This window comes from Orbicella franksi, chromosome 2 (assembly GCF_964199315.1).
Source record: "Orbicella franksi chromosome 2, jaOrbFran1.1, whole genome shotgun sequence".
NCBI lineage: Eukaryota > Metazoa > Cnidaria > Anthozoa > Scleractinia > Merulinidae > Orbicella > Orbicella franksi.
In genome coordinates, this window is record NC_138146.1 from 16,187,006 (window position 1) to 16,193,005 (window position 6,000).

Genomic DNA, 6,000 nt, shown 5'->3' on the forward strand with positions numbered 1-6,000 from the left:
AAAATCAAACATACTATTGAGCAGTTTATTCGACGAGTTTCCAGCATTAAAAAATCACTTAAGCTCAATTCTACTAAAAGACAAGTTACAAGGGAGGGCGGGTTATACGATTCACAGGTTTCTTCAAGTAGTGCGAGTATCGATACAAGCGTGCGAGTCTGTTGCATTTGATAGAAGTTATATATTCTCGTCCCCAGCACCACCTGCCCCTCTTAGCCGACGGGCCCCGGAACAAGGAAAAAGTGGCTCAAACACGTGATTGGCTAGTTTTTTTTGAACAGAGATTTACGCCAATTCAACGCTGGTTTCTCCTTCCAAAGAGTATCCACTGGTTGATTTCTATCTAACACCGTTGGAGTACAGCAACTACAGACAAAACCACCTTGATAATCTCTTGACAAAACAGATTTCAACAAAAGGCCGGATTTAAGACAGAAGTAAAATTCTAACCGGAAGTGGTACTTCAATGGAAATTCTCCCCGTAAGCCAGTTTTCAATTTTCCAAAGGTATTAAGGTGCTGTGATCGAACGGTTTTTATTACCCCGCTTCGCGGCCTAACATATTCTATCCTGAAATTCATGAGGTCGACTTGTGGCAAGTCTATGAAAATCCTACCCCAAGAACTTAGTCAATCTAGTCCTGTGCTTCCCGAGGCACCTTTTTCTCGTGCCAAGGCTTCACTGGCTAAGAAGGACCGGTGGCTCCGGGAACGAGAATGTATGAACAAAAAACTCGTTCCCAGAGTCTCTCCTGTAAAAGGCCTGGGGAAAAAGGTAAAAACAAGTATGTTTTCAATGACGTCATATCCTCCAATAACATCGCTCGATAAACGCAATATTTTCATTGAGAGAACATTTTGCTCTAAGAGTGCAAAGCTTCTTAATTTTAAATTGCCATTGGTTGTAAATGCCACAGGAAAGTTCTCTAGCCGAACTCGCAGCTTGGGAGTCAAGCCTTACACGACTGTGAGCCGGATTTTATGATATGTGAAAAAATAAATAAGATGTATTTATCAGTAACAGTAATTGGACCGAGTGGAGTACAATCCAGGGAGTAATCGCTCGAGTAATTTCAAAATCGAACGAGCGCGAAGCGCGAGGCCGATTTGAAAATTCGAGCACGATTACTCCCTGAATTGTACGACACGAGGTCCAATGACTAATTAATCGAATCTATAACAAATTTCAGAATTAAAAATGTCTTTTGGGAAGTTCTTTTGTGCGAAAACGTCTGTAGCGACTTTTGCTGCGCACCAAATTGTTCAAACAAAAGAAATAGGGAACGAAACATCCAGTTCTATCGGATTCCCAAAGATAAGGCCGTGAGACAAGAATCATGGCTACAACGGATACGTAGGAAATGTTTCGAACCCACGGAGAGCACTCGACTGTGTTCGCAACATTTCCTTGGTGGAAAAAGATCAATGGATCCAGCCAGTGCCTCATACCTACCGTCTGTGTTTGACCACAGCTGTAATAAGTGTGTTTTGAAAACGAGAATTACTCGAACAAGTCGCAATGAAGGCTCTCAAGTTGATCATGTACCCAAAGTGAAGCAAAAGTCCAGCTGGGTAAGTCTACTGAACGCACTTTAGAGGCTTTATTTGTTTAAATCAATTCATTATTTTTGTAGCTCGAAATCGAATATCACATATATTTATTATTATTAACTTTAAATGAAGCGCTTTCTTGCTACTGCATTTAGTTTCACAAGGAGCATAGAAATAATATTAAAAAATTAATTACAAAATGGTTACTATACAGGCAATATCATTTTCATGATGTGGCAAAGTAAGGAAACATTTCACCAAAGGTAAGAATAAATATTAACGAGTTTAGGCCGAAATGAGGAATGTATCTGCCTGTCATTAGATGAAATGTTGCCATGGTAACGGCCTTTATCCAAAAATTGACAAACAAAACGTAAGCCTTATTTTAACAGTACCCATAATGGTAAATCTCTACTGGGAAAACTTTAAGAGAAATTAACTAAGTTTCTTTTTCTCACTCGCGCTCTATAGGGAGGGTGCTCTTAAATATTCTAGGGAGCCACCTTAGGCTCCCATGAGCGAAGAGTTTTGTATTTCTTTACTTCCTCGTCCTTGAAACCACTGCCAATCAAAAAACGTTTCACATCTTGAATATCGATGTTCTCGGGAAGAGCAGAAATTGATTTTCCCCAGTTCCGAAGCTTCTGCAGGTATGGAAGCCACGCTGTTTCCTCGTCGTCGATCTCATTACAGCTTCGCTTTTTCCCAGTCGAGTTGTTGCCACAAATTGAGATGCTGAAAACAATGCTTGCCAACGCTTTTTTCTCCAAAGTTGCTGAATTGGCGAAAATCAACTTAACTGAGATGCTAATCGTTTTAAATCCACCTTTCCGAGTTTTGAAACATCTGAATAGGTATGAAATTTCGATAAGTCGTAGTTTGCTCGACACGCGGCCATATTTGTTTAGACGGTCAGCTGTTCCTCTTACCCCCCAAGGACCAAACGATTATGGGACATGTGGAAGTGGCGAAATGGCAATCAACAGCTGTTTCTTTTAAGTCTCACTGGGTACTCTATCATTCTCATATAATTTGTTTCTTTATTTTAGTGAATGAGGGACTGTTTCACGTGAGCAAATCCAGATCTTGCTTGCAATACTGACATGAACTTTATTTGATCGTGATTTAACTTAATAGGCCATTTCCGAGTTACCTTGTGCCTCTGTTTCAAAACGAGTCTTCGTGCAAAACATTTCATATGAAAATGAGTTTGATTTGCATGAAAATGAACAAGTTGGTGGAACAAGTTTTCATATAAATGATTTCGTAAGAAGACTCGTTTTTGAGAGGCAAAAAACAACTCGGAAATGGCGTATTATGAGAACGTGGAAAACGTGTAATGACTCCGTCGAGTTTTATGAATGTTTTCTATACTTTTTCACTGTGCGTAAAAGATCCTTAAAGCATGATATTTGAGACTCAATGACTAATGTCAATAAGTGCATTTCTAGTTATACGATTTATTGTTCTCAGTCAAAACAGGGAGTCGCAACATAACCGCCGAAAAAAAGTTATTCCCTTAAAACTATGGACAATACAGTAATACCAGTTTGGCATTGCGCTAAATGTAGGCTCGCACAACGTGCTAATACAAGCTAGGTGATTATTTTCTGCATACAAGTACAATGGAAACAATATGCAGACTTAATCAGTTATTGCGCAGACAGGAGTGAACAAAAGTAAGGCGTGGAACGAAGGAAAACCAGACAGAACTGTCACGGGACCATTTTTTAGAACAGTAAGGTATAGTTCCAAATTTGGCGCGCACCTTAGTACTGACTGCATGTAGTTTTTATAGACTGTGACGAATCAAAACTCTGAAACGGGGTTGGCAGAAGTGGAAAACTACAGTAATAAATGGACGCTTTAAACATGCTGATCGGCGGAAAATTTAGCACCGCCAACTGAGACGAAATTGAAAGTAATTAAATACCTCTCAAAATGAAAACAAAGGAGATTTCGCAACTGTTATCTTTGGGCGAGTTTATTGAGACCTGCAGGGGTGAAGTGGGGCGTGAAACTTCTCTTCCTCTTGAGAGGTCGAAAGTAACTTAAGTAACATTATACCAACATAGAAGTGAGGTTACGCTAATGTGCCACGAGGAGCCGTCGAGAAAACATTAAAAATCGGTTCAAGGGATTTATGGTGACGTTGTCAGGTGCAACTATCGCTGACGCTTCCTTCGTGCATGCTTAAATTCGAGGTAAGTCCTTCCACAGCTAACAGCGAGTGTCCAACTGTTTAAATATGAATACTTTGCCTTAATTAAGGCTTAAATGGGTAGCAAAAAACAGCGCAAGCTGACATCTACGAGATTACTGCTACTATGGGTAGACTGGGTCTGGTTCGAAGGGATTAAAAGCCACAAAAAATCATTGTGGTCTTTTTGGGATGTATACTCTCGATTTTTGCAAACTGCTTATAGTATGAAGCGTGCATAAGGGATCGAAATTTCTTCAGACCTTCGAGGAGGTTCATTTGACTGATAGTTCTCTTCACAGCTGTGTTAATGAGTTGCATTGAGGCGAAGATAAGACATGTTTATTACCAGCACAAGCCACCACGACGCGTAAAAATGTGATACCTAACATGTTTCTTAAGCCGAGTAGTGCTTCTTTGTCGACGCGTACCTGACTCTATTGGAGTCTAAGACAAAATGGAACATGAATGGGCGAACATTTTGGAAAGAGGACGTGCCAGGGCATGAAAATTTGCAGCAATCTTTGCGTTGTTTTGCAACGACCATCAGCAAAACAAACTCGGCTCTTCAAAGATAGGAAACCGAGCACAGCTGAGGGGCCATGTTTATTCTCTGAGGCGTAAATCATTGAAGTTTCTTGCAATTTTACTGGTTAAAACTTATCTCTTTACTTCAAAGCTTTGACAGTTCTAAAGAAAATAAAGTATTCTATTCATCAGCTTTGGGACGCTTTGACCCATCCAGAAATAGCCAGAGTGATTCGGTGGACGAATGTATGGGGGTGCGTCTACGGCCCCGCCCTCTTCATCGCACCTCTCTTTTCGAGGAGCAAACCTCTTGGGAACCGTTACCAACGCTAACGTCCATTCAGGATCATTCTAACAAGGAATTAGTTAATTAAAATGGTCAGTTAACATCCGTAGAAAACAGGAAAAGAATCTTTGTTAATGAAAAAGGGTATAGATTACGCGATTGCAAAATCGGGACGTTCACTTGTTACGTGCAGCTCTATCGGTCAATGCCCCACGCGGCCAAACATTCTTCAGTTACTCTCTTTAAACTGTCTCTATTTCAGAATTTATCTTGAACACTTATAGTCTCGAGAGCTAAACTGAGCATAGAAAAACCTTTTTCGAAAGAACGTGGAGTAAGAGGTAGGTTGAGCCAGAGGTAGGTGTTGAGCCAGATCCTGGCATTTTTGTTACTTTTAAATATTGAATGATTTGCAAAATTTGATTCTAATCTTGTATACTAATTAGCAGCTCGTAGATACCGCCTTTTGCGCCGTGTTCTGTGATTTTCATTTGCTGTACTAGACTGAGCCAAAAAAATCGACGCTTCCTTTTATTTACACTCAATCGGCCCAGAAATTTCTACCGCCATTCGCTCGGTCAGTAATCTTAATAACCTTTTCTTTTGAAATGATATAGAAACTTTCAGTGCGTTAGTCTTGGTTATAAACGCATTCGTTAGTTATTAACGCATTTGGCATCATCTAATACAAAAAAATCTTAAGTTCATATCATTGTTGTTAGGAAGAACGCGAAGTCTTTTGTTGTTTACTGCGTGCTTGTACCGACCACTTGGGAGGACACCCACGCGCCCTCGCGCGATCTAAGGTCAGGAACTCGACAAAATGTTTCTTTTATTAGTATCGTTAATTAACACATTTCTTTGGAGGACCGTCTTTGCTCAGCTGCACAACAAATAGCTTTAAATTTAGATTAAAGTTCAAGAAAAGACATATACAAGTTATTCTTTACTTTTAGGTACAAATGATGACCATTTTCCTAAACCGACCCACGTAATCAATGTAGCCTTGTTTCACGATGACTTTAGCAATAGAATAATCTCAAGAGGGCATCAAGTTGGCCATTTCCGAATTACCTTTAGCCTCGTTCTCAAAGCGAGTCTTGGTGCCCATCCTTTTATGTGAAAACAAGATTTCATTCACGTGCAAATTAAACTCATTTTCGTATGTATGGTTGTGCACCAGGCCTCGCTTTGATAGAGAGGCTTAGGGCACCGAATGGGTTATTGTACTGAGATATTTCGCAAGCAGCCTCTTCAGATTCCTGCTTCACGGTTAAAAACCGCATGCTTTTGTTTTGCACACGTGAATTTGGTCTTAATTCAATATCTTGAATTTAGAACTGGTAGGTCAATTCGAGTACGCGCGCGACCGCGCGAGTTAAAACGATGTAATATTTTCTCGTATGAACTTGGTTTTGGGAAACCAAGAAGTACAG